General features: G+C 37.2%; 1 long non-coding RNA gene across 1 annotated transcript in view; it reads left to right on the forward strand.

Moving 5' to 3' along the window:
• The first annotated feature begins 15,074 nt into the window (after positions 1-15,074).
• LOC120776664 overlaps positions 15,075-15,508 on the forward strand; it is a 193,176-nt gene continuing 192,742 nt past the window's right edge. The window contains exon 1 of the long non-coding RNA XR_005705450.1: positions 15,075-15,099. This is a non-coding gene — a long non-coding RNA (uncharacterized LOC120776664). The remainder of the gene's footprint in view (positions 15,100-15,508) is intronic.

Genomic DNA, 15,508 nt, shown 5'->3' on the forward strand with positions numbered 1-15,508 from the left:
CAACTTGTCCCTGTCCATCGCATTTCTTTTGGACGGCGGTGATGGCCGGGCCTTATTTAAGATAATAACACTTCAGTGTGCAGATAATTTCATCAGTTTAGGGTCGGTCGATTGGGCCACCAAGATCGTGTGATAACACCGTTAGCCAGCTCTTCCTGTGATAAGTGTAAAAGTATAAGGTCTGTGCGGAAAATAACGCTTTAATTCATGCCTTGTGAGCAAAGCATCAAGCGTGTCATTTGCCAGTTATCGGTCGACATGCTCGAACGAGTTATCGAAAAGTGGACCTCAGATGGACCATCTGAGACGGAAGCCGCGACCAACATTTGAAAGAGATAATCTTCAAAAATAAATACCAGAGAATGGCCTTTCGAATGATAGTAAAGCATTCATGCCACAATTTGAAGTTTCTGTGGTTTTCTTTCAAAACTGAGGGACACCTCGAATCGGATCGTCCGATTCGAGAAATTATAGATTAAAGTGTCTGTTGAAACTATATTGTACGGATATAGTATAAACGTTGTATTAAACCTCCTCAACCATATTTTTAATGCGAAGAATTGGCCGGACTCAGGAAATCGCCTAATTCCTCAAAAAGAACGTGTTCTGAGATATTTTAAATAGGCGCCAGATTTATTTTTGAAAATTTCATTCCCTGAAGCTAAAAACGTTGAAAGGTTAATGGCTGTCGTCAATCGTTGATGGTCACATTTTGTCGTAACGGAATTTAACAATTTGACGGCACAACACCTGTAGATTCTTGAAAGTCATACCTACATACATATGTATGGTAAAGGCAACCTTTAGTTGTATAACGAAAAGAATGAAAGCAAAAGTTGAGTCAGCGCTTTCGACAGCAACAACAACAATAGCCAACAACCACTGCGTGGGTTTATTCCTTTGCCATAGATTAGAAATGTGTCGTAAGACAAATCCGGAAGACACAAGCATCCTAGCTTACACGCATTCTCGCTTGTCGATAGGAAAAATTCATTTTGTGTCTTTTTAAGGAATTTCTTGGCTTTTCTGGCTTTCTTTAATTTGTATAAATAAATGAATGAACTATCGTTTATGACACCACAAATCAACAAAAGTCACGGACAAAAACAAAAATGATGTCAAATTGTTGGCGTTCGAACGAAAACAACTTTCCTTCGGCCAAGCGTTTCACACATTATGACGTGTGTGTATGTTTATTATTTGTGGGTGTGGGTGAGTGCGTCTGTGTGCACTTTGCTAATTGTTTTTCTTTCAACACCTAACCCAGCAGGTAAATATCATACTTGCAGGAATTTTGAAAAATAAATATTTTTTATTTCGGAAATTTTTATAATTATTTTTACTTTTCAAAAATGACCAAGTAAGAGTCAATACCTATTTGTTATGGCGAGCGCTATAAATACTTGGTTTATGGAACAAAACAAAGATTATAATTTTTTTTTTTTGTAAAATGTAGTATTTGATCTTTGTTTCTTGAGAGAGAGAGGACTTAACTTCTCAATTTCTACTCAGTTCAAAGTAGCACCTGTTGGCAAGAGTTATTCTGCGTTGGATTTCGAGGCTGATTATAATATATCTCTATGCTCTATTCTAAGATTTTATCAAGTTAAGTCCTGGTTTTGTTAATAATTGTGTTGCCTGAAATCTCTCGTAGATACGGTACCTTCCTGATTCATCTGCAACCGTGGAAGTAGAGTCGTCTGGTTTACGTTAGAATTTAGTTCGTTAGGTTAGAGTTAAATGGTTGATCATAACAGGGATCTTACTTGAACAGTTTTTAGTGCTAGTCCATAGTGTTGGTTTGGGCCAAGAACACAAAACTTCGCCAGTTGCCTCTATACTTTGCGTGGTCCCGTCAGTTGTACAACCCAAGTACAGGCTGGTCCGTATGTAGTTGATCTTTCCATTGAATGTGTGTGAGCTCTTGCTTCTGTTGTCCATGCAAAGTTGAAGGACCACTAGAAACACCTTCTATGCGTACTCTACGTCGCCGTAGAGCTCATATAGTTCGTGATTCCATCTAACTTCGTTACGACACCAAAGACTTTACGGAGAACCGTTGTCCCGAATGCCATGAGTGCTTCCTTAACTTAACATACAGACCGTAGAGAGAGAAGCACCCTGTCTAAAAGCTAGTCTGGTATTGAACGTCTTGGAGAGATTCTTCCTGATTTTGATGAGCTCTATGTAGTTCTGATTAACCGTAGGCAGGTCCAGTCAGTATTATCTAAAATGATTTTGAAGTATTCGAGGTTATTCCCCAGTATTTGACGTTTTGTAAAAATCTGGCCCATGATTATGATATTTGCCAGGTCTACATCTACTCTGACAAGACCCAATTAGTTTATTTAAATTGAACAAAAGATCCATCAACTACTGCTACTTTTGATATCTCCAAAAGCTCAAAAATTTAGAAAAGTCTTGAACCCATTTTCTTTTTGTTGATATCTTATTTTTAATCAAGACTATGGAAATGTCGAATTTAAGCTCATTTGGACGGATCTTAGTTGGGTGGATGATCAGGGACTCACTTATCTATTGTGTAAAAAAGACTATTCAAACAACAAAAAATCTGGTTAAATGTTTAGGAGGATTACAAGTATAAGGAGACCCTGATTCAAAAATTTGTGTCTCAATAGTCTCATAGAGCTCTTATTTACCAATAGCACTGACTTATCCAACCGGTCTCGTATTTAAAGTTCAGATAATTTGTGTTTGGCAATTTTGGTTTATGATTATGACTTTCGGTGAGCCAACCAACCAACCAACTATTGTCGGTATCTATTATATTCAACTAGATACAAGTATTAGTACGAGTTTTTTCATAAAACAAAAACATATCTATGAAAAAACAAATAGTATGTACTTGAACATTTTATTATTTTCCGGTGCGGTGAGCGCTGATTGATTTGTCCATTGCGTAATTGCTGACCCAGTTTTAGAAAATTATATGGCATCACAAACATACATACGCTTATTTTTAGCGACAATTATTTCACAGTGCGCCATCATGCTATTTTCTCCCTTTGTTGCGGGTAAATGTGGAAAGAGAGAGCTCTCAGTTCTTCCGGCCGCATTCGTGAGTATTTGAAAACAGTTTTCGTTTGAGTTGTCTAATGGTTTTTATTTCATGGATGTCATAAAATTTTCGAAAAGCAATCGAAGTTTTCGAAATTTTGTTGAAGAATAATAGAAGATATTCCGCTTTGGTGTTTCCAAAGATAGATTATGTTATCTTGTTGTTTATTGTAAACAACTCCGGGATTAGTTATTTCATTATTACAGATCGCCAAAAGCCATGTATATTTTCAAAGCTGTATGCTTCCGAAAATATAGAAATACCGTATGAAATACTAAACCTAAAAAATGATATTTCAGAGATATCTCTCGAACCTTCCAAATAACAAGATTTCTTTGTAACATCTTGCCTGTTGGTTGCTACCTCTACAGTGTCTGTTGGAATTATAGAAAACACTATTCAAAAAGTTTTGAAGACTGTTGTTTAAGAGACCATATGTGCTGGAATGTAAATCAAGTTATTCTCGGGTTAAGTGAAACTTACTGTAATGCGAATGAAGTTTTGTTGTTGAAACCTCTATTGAAAACTCTCTTCTCTATCGTTCTTTTCTGGCCGTTTTCGAAATCAAACAGCCGCTAGTCGATAGATTCTGAAAAACTACCGAGAAATACTCTGTGTAATATCCAGTAAATGTTCAAAAATATTACCGACATTGTTCTACAGCTGTAAGTCTGCAACAATCAGACTTCCATTTCGAAACTAATTTGTTTCTTGTACCAGTTTTTCCTTCGTACGTCTCATATTTCGTCGGTTCCACCAACATAAAATATGTATTTAAACATATCGTTTCGTTTCGTTTGGACATAATTTCTACAGGAAGGTCTACCCCTTTCCTACAACATCAAGGAAAATTGGACCTCTCATTTCTTAAAGGGCTCCGGATGTATTGATAAGTCGAAACAAGGTTCCATTGGATATTTGGAAGACTTTTTTACAATAAAGATAAGCTTTTTTATATTGAAATGTTAGATTAGATAGATAGACAAAGAATGCACCGCGACCTTAGATCTATTGTGCTCACTCCTAAATCATGAATATTCACTTAACCCCAGCATATCGATAAAGCCCAACATACTCCCGTCAATTAGCAAGTATTCTGGTGTTTCAGGCTCCCTGTCCGGAACCGGCAATTTACTCAGGAAGTTAAACCCAAGTTCTATAAGTGCTTTTTTTAGCTTGTAGTGGCTAGTGTAGAATACGACAAGTAGCCTGAATTTTTCCCTCTTCTTTCTTGAGGTTGATTACATATTTAAACCTGCTAAGGGCGTAACCCCCCTATCTCTATGCACCGACTTTTCGAACCGTCGGCCTCGATAGTGAAATCATTCGATTCAGCCTTGCTGCTAAAGGCAACTTACAATTTCTTGGTGAAGTTTACCCTTTTGGTAATGCTGTCCCTATGGTATTACACCACTTAACTCTTTCATCTGCCGGGACGAGATTACCTTAACTCTGCCACACCCTTCTGCTGTCATTTATAGCAGTATGTGTTTGGCTACCTGACCGATTGCTGGGTGAAGTGGTGTGAGCTCAAGCATGACTTCAAGTGCTTGTGTATATTCCAACTCCACAACTTATACCAGGTATAGCAAATATGATATGACATCAAATTAGAAGCTTCTATATCACGACATTCTAAAATATGTACATTCACAAGTGAGAAAAGAAGCCGTGGGAGGAGACCCAAAAGTAGAATATTGAAGCATTAATTATCGGAACACTACGTGCTTCAGGGCTCCAGTTCTGTCAAAGTAAAATATACGACTTCAGAAAGTGAATTAGTTGAGATTAATCTCTGACATTTAGCGGCTCGGATAGCTTCCTAAACAAAATTCAAAATAATCGCTTAAGTTCGCTGGGAGCTTTGGGTCTTTTGCGTTTTGAATTTGGAAAGAAAGCATAAAATATGTAAATCTCCAACTGTGCGTTCCCTCCAATGGTTTTAGTTTCTGAGAAAATTTCTCCAGCTGCTCGTACATATTCATCAAGTTGTCAGCAATTAATTGTAAGTGAAAGCTACGACGGGGTGGCTGGTGGCCTAGAGGGTGACGGCACACCGCAGCGTGGTGCTATCCTCCTATCTATGGACGTATGTTAGATGCTATGGACACATAAGACATATACTTAAGTTGCATTAGCACGCATTTGTCAAGCTGTGGGGGATTTCGGTAGACGCGTCATTTCTTTGCGCCGACACTTTGATATTCTAATAATGCGTATGGGTGGGTGTGGGTGCGGAAATAAGGCGGTGGCGATAGCGTTAAGCGGCAACAACAAATAAGGTCACTCAACACTAAGGTGCTTAATATGATTTATTTCTGGTCACATGGCGCGAATAATATATGTAACGGCATATACTTATTTATAGTTTTGGCGTAAGCGAGTCAGGAGTAGTGAGAGCGGAGTAGAAAGCAATGGAATGATTGGTGTGCAACTTCATCAACGAAGAAAATCACGTACCGCTTGCTTTCTACCAACTTCAAGGTTTCTACTTGCTACTGTGTGGTGCAGTTACTTGCGAAAACTACCGAATGCGACCCTGTGCTGTATGAAGGAAGAGAAATGAGAGAAGAGGGTGAGAGGGAGGTAAGAATCCCTACCGTAATGTCGAACTCAAAATTTAATTTACTTGATGAAATTAATCAGAAACAGAACTTGATACCTTCAGTTATTGTATCTTAGTAGGGGAGAGGATGAAAAATAAGGTAGGAAATAAAGGAGCCTTCGAGTATGAAGGTGTGTTTTGTGCTGCCTGGAAGATGAAAGTCTCACACGGAGAACTGATGAATTACGTATCCTTTCAGTCCTCGGTAGATAAATGCTTGCTGGGGATTACTGACTCGTTTAAAAATATCTCTACGACTCGTTGAAAACTATATCTAAAGAGGTCTAGAAAATAATTTTTGACAACCTGGCAATCACCATTCCAGTGAAGAACCAGGCAACATGTCTTCTAGGATATTTGAATAGAAATCGTAGTCTCTATATATGCAATATCTCAGGCCAGATATGTGACTCAGAAAAGCTGATAGCCTGTTGGAAGACGAAAGCTATTTTGCCCTTCCCAAGTATTTAGGACGAAAACACTCCAGCTCACAAAGTATTTGACGCAGTACCCGCCGGGGGAAGCAGACGAAGAGCTCCGCTCCGTTGGAAGGACCAGGTGCAGAAGGACCTGGCTTCGCTTGGAATCTCCAATTAGCGCCACGCAGCGAAAAGAAGAAACGACTGTCGCGTTGTTGTTAACTCGGCTATAATCGCGTAAGCGGTGTCTACGCCAGTAAAGAAAAATAAATATTTATGATTGTGTCTGCTAGATAAAAGTCTTAGACCAGAGTCCAATAACCAAGCAACATAAGCATCAAAGATCTTGCAATAGCTGTCTGTCTTCGATAGATAAATGCTTGTTGGAAATCCCAGACTTGTTGAGAATGACAGACTTATGTCTTGAAAGTCAAGCGACCAATTAATATTCCAGTCGGGGATTAGCCTGCATGTCATTTTAAAAATCTATCCTGCTTGGACCAAAATCGAACCTCTGTGAGTGCAATATATTTTAGATCGGTCATGTGAACATTAGTGTTGGTAGCTTGGTAGAACAGGGAAACTGTTCTTTCTCGACTGTTTTTTTTTTAAGTCTTTGGAGACGAACCTTACGGAATACCTTGTATGGGTAGGATCAGTGGCGTCCGATCGCTGACTTGTTGACGTGTAGTAGCTACAAATTTGTTCGCCAATTAAAAATCTATTAACCCATTTTTCTAATGTCCAATAAAATATTCCCTCTCCAAAGAGGAACAATGAGTCACTCAGCTATGCCTTATGAAAATCTTTCTAATAGAGCTGCTTGATATATCCGTGAAGTTTTGAGTTTCCCAATCTACAAAAAACACCCGCAGAATAATTTCGACTACCAAACTTCAAAATTTGGCATAATTTCGGGGCAGCATAAGTACGCATAGAAAAAAGTGATCTTAAACACTCGGTTAGGTGTGTAAGTAAGCCAAAATCCCGAAGTTGATAATTTTTAGTTTCAAAACTATTATCTCACTTCGAGGTCTCGAAAAAGATACCATTTTTCAACGCCGAAAATGTATTAATTTACCGCTGACTTATCGAACAACCCGCGTTTAAATTGCATTCCAATATTATTTTCCGAAAAATCTGCTAACAAACGGTAGTAAAATATTTAATAGCAGGACTGATTTTTATAGCAAACGCATATCTAAATGCTTTCAAAAGACACCAACCAATAGCGTGATTTTGAAAAGAAAGAGGAAAATAAATAAAAGCACATTTTTACCAACACTACTTTGTCACATCTATTTTTGTTGTTCTTAAACTTTCTGTATTTGTTTATCCGCTATTGCAGCTGGCCCTTGATCGTCGATGCCAGACGATACGTCACGCTTCTGCCAAAGATTGATGAGCGACATGTGTGACGGTGTATTTAGCCATCGGAATATCGGACGAGACACTTACAAATTTAGCTGAAACAGATTTCTTGTTCTAAATTTAAAAGTACTAATCTCATTGAGGCCGAACCGGTAGGAATTTTTTGGGTACAAAAGCGCTTTTGTCTAACATTAGCGAAGGTTAGGATTCCGAGACTATTTAACAGTAGCACCTTGTGTAGATATTAGATATTATTATAGGGATCTGTGGTGCTTAGGATCTGAGTCATCTCCTTTTAAAGCAGGGAAGGAGTAATATCGGACCGGATATTTGATTATGAAAAATCGGTAACTTGTTGGAAGGCGGAAATTTTTTTCCATTCCAATTAATTTTTATTGGGCCAAAGTGTCATCCAGTTATTTTATAATGAATGATATAAGAGTCCAACTAGATAAAAGATAAAAAAAAAAGATTAGTAATCAAAATACATAAGCTTCTATAGACTTATAATAGATATCAGTCTTCGATAGATAAATGCTTTTTGGGAATCTTTAATAGAAGATTAAGAGTACTTGGATATGACACTAAGATTCCAGCTTAAGGTTTCTAGAGCTCTATAGATCACTACATGTGGAATCGCGGGTGGGAAACTCCTCTCTTTTCTCTTATAGTAGTGATATGAGGACAAAGTTTATAACTTCTTTTTGAAAGTATCGATGGCTTGCCTGAGATCGCCCGTTTAAGCTGGTTTTGAGTATCCAAAGTCTTTTTGTACTGCATTTATTTCCTTTATTGGATATGACACTAAGATTCCCGTTTAAAGCTCCTTAAATCACTTCAAGTGGAATCCGGGTTAGGAAACCTCTCTCTGCTCTTATAGTTGAGGTAAGAGGTCACAGTTTATAACTTCTTTATAAAACTTTTGCAGTAAATGTATCGATAACTAGACTGAGTTCGTCCGTTTAGAACGCTTAACCGGGTTTTCATTTTATGAATGAGTATCTAAGCTCTTTTTGTACTGCATTTATTTTCTTTCTGAAGATACTGTCGCCTACAAGATTCCAGTGTTATTTATAAAAAACAGGGAAAGTTTTTTCACATACCTTATTAAAAATAGGAACCACATTATTGCAATCTCAAACAATTTATTATAAATGAAGAAAATCTAGAATTTGTCTCCAGATAGCCAGTTCTTACTCGAAGCTTTATTTAGTTATTCCAAAATTCCAAATTTATGTCAAACAAGATCTATTGGATTATATTGAAATCAGTAGGCTACTAATGAGACAACCTGGGATCCAAACTTCAAAACGTATACTATCAGCTCTTTTCAGCAAACTGGGGGCCGGTTTATTTAGCTTTTAAATAGTTTATGGTAGTTCGCGTTTCTTGCCAATATCTTACAGTAAAATCTACACCACACTACAATAACAACATTTGGAAGGTTGTTACTCACTAAACAAGACTTGGAAGTCATTCATCCATAGATGACTAGCCTTTGAGTAGACTTTGAGTAGTCTTGTTCTTAAAAGAATTTAAGCTTAAGCGTGATTTGTGAACAATTTACTTACAGATAACTTTACTGAAATGACTCTCAAAAGCAAAAAAACAGAGGGACGACAGATATTATGGATAACCTCGATCACTCTCACTGGTCTGACATGATATAGATAAGGAATATTTTATTTTTACAAGTTCAAATTCAAGCTTTTACCCAAATGTTTTACCAGAAAATAACTTAACTACTTAAATTCCAACTTTAATTTATCAAGACCAAAATAATTGAAGCAATATGCTGCCTACAATTAGGAGTTATGTAAAGTTTAACGAAGTCACACACCTCAAATTTCAACTTAGACATTTAGATAAATGTCTAGATTAGGCGAAAAGGGCTAAGTTGCAATAAGAATATACCTAAAAATCCTAAATATGGCTCTTAAATACACCTTCAAATCGACAAAGCGCAAATTTGCTGTCGCGGCTAATTGCCGAGATGTTTCGACATCGAACTTGTTAACGCTGGGCAATGGTGGAAAAAATTCCTAGATGTTTTCACTTCGACTACCTCCATACAACTGTAGTAATTTGCGTTGGACAATTGCTTTAGCCATACGGCATGAAAACCTATTGGACAATGTTGACTAGGAACTCTTACGATTCAGGGATCTCCAGCGTACAACTGTAGGACAGAAGGATTTCGCAGTCGCAAAAACGCTAATTGTTGTTCAACGCTTGCTAAGCTCAAGAGAGATCGAAAGGTTCAGTATTACTCTCAACTCGTCTGGATAAGGGAGATCCAGCTCATTACCAATTCCCAATCGGATGTAATCGGAAAAAGCTCCTTAGCTTTTCAGTCTCCAACGATTTCGCTTTAACCAAACAGGGCGGATAAAGGACTAGCCCATTGCTTTTGATAGCGAGGTCACGCACTCGATGATCTGAAGAAAACTTTACTTTCATTTAAAAAAAAAAAAATATTTGTAGTTGCAGTAGTTCAATTTTGTTAGTTGATCAATGTTTTGTTGAGTTTTGAATAATGTTTGACCCCCATAAGTAGTAGAGTAGTAATAAGAGTACCAAGAGTCGCTTAGTTTTTGCAAAATCTATCTGAAATTTGACACACGTTCTTTTCCGCCTAAGAAGTTGCTCACTTGTCAAAACAGCTAATATCGGACCACTATAAGTAGTCTATAGCTGTCATAAAAACTGAACGATCAAAATCAAGTCTGAGTCAAGTGAAGAGAAAACTTTTATATTTGAGAAGATATCTGCTTGAATTTTGGTATGGATTATTATCCAAGACAGTAATATAATATCTGAAGAAATGGTTCAGATCGGACCACTACACCATATAGCTGACATACAAACTGAACAATCAAAATCTAGCCTTTGTATGGAAAACTCTTTTCTTTGACAAGATATCTTCACGAAAATTAGCATGAATTATTATCCAAGACAGTAATATAATCTCTGAATAAATGATTCAAATCGGACCACTATAACATATAGCTGCCATACAAACTGACCTCTAAAAATTAAGTACTTGTATCGAAAACTCTTTTATTTGATGTGGTAACTTCTCGAAATTTGGTAAAGATTAATACCCAAGATAGCGATATAATATCTGAAGAAATTGTTCAGATCGGTATACTATAACATCTAGCAACCATACAAACTGACTGATCAAAATCAAGTTTTTGTATAGAAAACTTTTCTATTCGACAAGATATCTTCACGAAAATTGGTATGCATGATTGCCTAAGGCAATATTACAAATTTCGAAAATAATTTTGGGATCGGACTACTATAGCATATAGCTGCCATACAAACTGACCTCTAAAAATCAAGTACTTGTTTGGAAAACTCTTTTATTTGACGAGGTATCTTCTCGAAATTTGGCACGTATTATTATACAAAGCAACAATACAATATACGGAAAAAATTGTCATATTAGAAAACTATAGCGTAAAGCCATCATACAAACTGAACGATCAAACTCAGTTTTCTGTTGGGATGCCATCTTTTTTTGTTTGTGGAGGGTATCATTGCATCGGCGCTACCGCTACTAACGGCTTTCCTTGTTCTATTTAACATAATAATAAACAATTTTTTTTCGTATACGTAATTTCAGCCTATTCCAATAAACTTAATTAGTACCTTGCCACCTCAGCGATTTTTTGAAATTTTTCGATTATTTTTAGATTTCAAAAAAAAAAAAGCGTTTTTCCACAGCTTTTCTATACAATGTATTATCGGTTAAAATTTGTATAATCAATTATGCTATTATTTTTGTATCTCATAAAAAGACACTTAGCACATTTACATTTAGCGCACGCTGCTCCGCGCTCTGCTGGGTCCATTTGAGATTCATTTGTGCGTAACATTTAGTGCGTATGCGCAACATAAATTTGGATAATCCCCAAACAAGCTATAAATAAGCGAACTTTCAAAGCCGTAAAGTGGCTAAAAGCGTACACAAGAAGCGACTATTAATGTTGAATTCCACAATTTACGACATTTAAATGAGCAATTACGCTAATCGAGTTGTAGCGCAAATAACTGTACGCGGAGGCATACATCAAAAAATAGAAATACATATATATGTGAAAATAAGTTCTAGTGAATGGCGGTTGCAAAACTCACAAAAAAATTTAAAAAAAAAAAAAATTAAAAAAAAATTAAAAGAAATTAAAAAATATAAAAAATTTAAAAAATTTAAAAAAATTAAAAAAAAAAATTTAAAAGTACTTATTTTATTCTTCTTGTGTTGCATGTGGCAAGTGCTTTGATAAAAAGCAGAAATTTGCATATATTTAATCATACTTATGCCCTAATCACGACTACAATTTTCCACCTCTGAATAATTTTAGCTAAATTACGCTGCCAACAACACTTTGATTTCCTTGCAATTTAGAAAAAAATTCCAGCAAAAAGATAATTATTTTCAATGATAGCAAAAGGCAACCGCGAGGCTTTCAGTTTTATTAAACATTTCCATTAAAAATCTAAAAATAAACTGCTGTGCTATGCAAGTAATTTCCTATAAAAATTTTATTTAATCATTCATAATGGATTTTTTTAGCCGCTCATTACTGCTTTGCTTAATTCTATTGCATTCACTAAGTTGCCACAAACACTAGGAAAAAAACTAAAAAAATATATAAAAAATGTTCATAAAGAAATTAAACAGCAACTATACATGTACTTAGTATTTAGTGAATGGAAAACCGCTCGAACAAAAATTCATTAACAATTCGCCTTCATGCAACACTGCTCAATGAAATGCTGGCCACTTTGTGTACACCGCCGCCAGTGTGAACAGTGTTACCGCACTAAAGGCAATTAATTGTTTGCAGTTGACTTGTTACACTCTATTTATTGATGTAACAGCGATACAGCGGAGCTGAGCTTTAAATAATGAGCTGCTTTTTAAGTAAACCAAATGCTTTTAAAATAATTAGACATGAAAAATAAAAAAAAACAGAGAGGTTAAGTTCGGGTCTAATCGGCCACCCAATCCTGTAGCCAACTACAGCCAACAGCCACTTAAATACACCAAAGCAAAGACCAAACTCAACAAGTTTCTCATCTTTCCCGTCGCGCTTTTTGTTGCAGAGGCTTGGACGATAACTTCTGATAAGTATGCTTTAGATATGTTCGAGAGAAAGGTTCTGCGGAAGACTTATGGTCCTTTGCAACTTGGCAACGGAGAGTACCGCCAAGATAGAACGATGTGCTGTACGAGATATAAGGCGATATTGACATAGTTCAGCGAATCAAGCGACAGAGGCTGCGCCGGCAAGGTCATGTTGTCCGAATGGAAAAGAACACTCAAGGTATGAAATTTTTCTATTCAGTACCCGCCGGTGGAAGCAGAAAAAGAGGAAGACCTCCACTCTGTTGGAGAGATCAGACGGAGAAGGACTTATCTGCACTTCGTATCTCGAATTGGCTCCAAATAGCGACTGCTGCACTGTTGTTAAGTCGGCTATAAATGCGTAAGCGTTGTCTACGTCAATAAAGTAGAGGAAGAATAAGGAGAAGAAACGAAGATGCCAAATCCACTTGAACGATTTAAAAGCGTCGATTTTGGCTTTGAAGACGAAGTAAATCCTGAGCTTTCTTTCGAAGATTAGGAGGATAAACATTGCTCAATGAATATTGCTGATAAATACACAAAAGTAGTAAAACAGCTACTTAAAAAAACAGCCGGATGTATTCAAAAGCAAAGAGTTGAAGCCAAAACACGCTGAGAGACGACTTTGCATGTCGAAGAGTTGTTTGCACGCTACAAAAATAAGTAATTTTTGCATCGGTACGAGTATATTACCGGTGATGAAATATGAATACATTACGACATTCCTTAACACAAAAAACATATGTGAAACCCGACCAACTTGCCGAATCAACGGAAAAGCCGAATATCCATAACTCGAACGTAACCCGCTTTCGGACTACTATAAGTTCTGGTCAGTGCAGAATGCCCTAATTGGAATCTGCTTCACATCCGAACAGAGTATTGAATGTTGTTTCAGAGTTCCTCGAGCGTTGCTGGTTCATTGGCGTAAACCTTTGATTTAACGCAAGAAAAGCACGCCACAGAGAAAATAATCTAGATGCTTTATATCGCATGATCTTGACGGTCATTTTACTGGGATATATCTCGAGATTAACGAGTCACGAACCTTTGCATGCAATGTTTCCATGTTTAGACCTAAAACATGTAGTGGCGCAGCGTCTTGTTCGAAATTGAGATCAGCCTTGACGATTTCATCAAATTGCGAGAAATAAGTCGGTAAACATCGTGTTATAACGCTTGCTATTGAGGGTAACGGCACTTCTGCCTCATTTCGAAAGAAATAAGGTCTTATGTTGTGAACCACACGAGGATTTGCCTCGCCACAATAGCGAACATTTTTTTGTTGACAGCCTCTAAGCCAGATATGGACCTCATCTGAGCAGATGATTTTGCAATGAAAAGCGTCGTTGCCTTCCATTATTGCCAGCGCCCAACCGGCAAAGCTTGGACGCTTCAAACGGTCTGTCGGCATTAGTTATTCTACCAAAAACAAGCTTATACGGATGCAGCATCACATCCAAAATTCGCTATGTTGTCATCGGGAAGAGACCCAACTGTATACGGTTATGTCCCCCGTAAAACACACCGGACTTTGTATAGTACGATCCTGTACCGACTGATTCTAATTAACCTCAACACTGGCCTGAACGGCAGCACTATTTGCTTCAGAACGAGCTTTTCTCTAACGGGAAGGTGGCACACTGTCGTGAAGATTGTAATCGTTTTCGAATTTTGGACTTGTGGATGGAATATTGCGCTTAGAAGTAACAGGGTCGCTATATTTTTCGCGAAGGACTTTTTTCAGTAGTAACCGGAGAACGTGAGTTTGAAGTAATCCTGTGCCAAATACTAAATTTGGTTTAAATTGGTGCAATAGGTCCGGAGATTTGTGATTCCACATAAAGGTGGGCGGTGTCACGCCCATTGTCTAATTTTTCACACCGGCTCATATAAAGCACATTTTTATCACGCTGGAATCAAGTCTCTGGCTTAATTAGGTATCGATTTATCGCACTTTTAATAGTTTTTAACAAAACCGTTATATGGGGAGTGGGTGTGGTTATCATCAGATTTCACGTTTTCGGAGGAATTGCCGGAAAGGTTTGTCTTTTGGAAATTTAGGTGATATAGCTTGCATGATTTGTGGGATATGTATGTATATAAATATAATCTATTAGGCACCACGCCCACTTTTTAAACATTTCCAAGCCACAGGTGCTTCTCGTTTTTGTGATAAATTACATCTTAATTTCGGCTTGGCTATTGTAATGTATGGGTTTTCGCAATTTATAGGCCTTGTGGGCGTGGCCGTTGTCCGAATACGCCCATCTACGAACTCCTAAATTTCGATTTCAGCTTTTCTTGTCATCCTGATCATTTATATAAATATAACCCTTATTTATCTCGCTTAGGTTTAGGTGATACATACAACCGTTAGGTGAACAAGACTATTATTTTAGCCAGAATATTAAATATTTTTCATAACAATGAAATTGTTTTTTTCTTAATTTCAGAAGCTCTACGGAGCCACAACGCGTTAATAATGGTAAGCAAAACATTAATTTTTTCTTATAACAAATTATTAACTATTGGCAATCCTAACCGCCGGCCAAAATTGTTATTGTTTTTGTTACCAACTCATTTGCTTTGTGCAACACTCACGTCTCTCTCACTCCCTCTCACTCCCTCTCATTCTCTCTCTCGCTGAACAATTTTCCAAAGCATCGCTAATAAATTGGCTGCACCGCATTCCAAGCAAGGCTTTTCCACCGCTGCCATGTCCGTTGTTGCAACAACAGCGCGCGCCACAACCACAAACACAGCTGCAACGATAATTGCTGCATTGTTGCAATCGCAATGACTTTTCATTTGGTTGGCTTTTGTTTTGATTTTTCTCTTCAAATGCTTTTGATTTGCCATTTGCAAGCATTTGCGTGTGTATGTATGGGTGTGTG

Source organism: Bactrocera tryoni, chromosome 5 (genome assembly GCF_016617805.1).
Source record: "Bactrocera tryoni isolate S06 chromosome 5, CSIRO_BtryS06_freeze2, whole genome shotgun sequence".
Classification (NCBI taxonomy): domain Eukaryota; kingdom Metazoa; phylum Arthropoda; class Insecta; order Diptera; family Tephritidae; genus Bactrocera; species Bactrocera tryoni.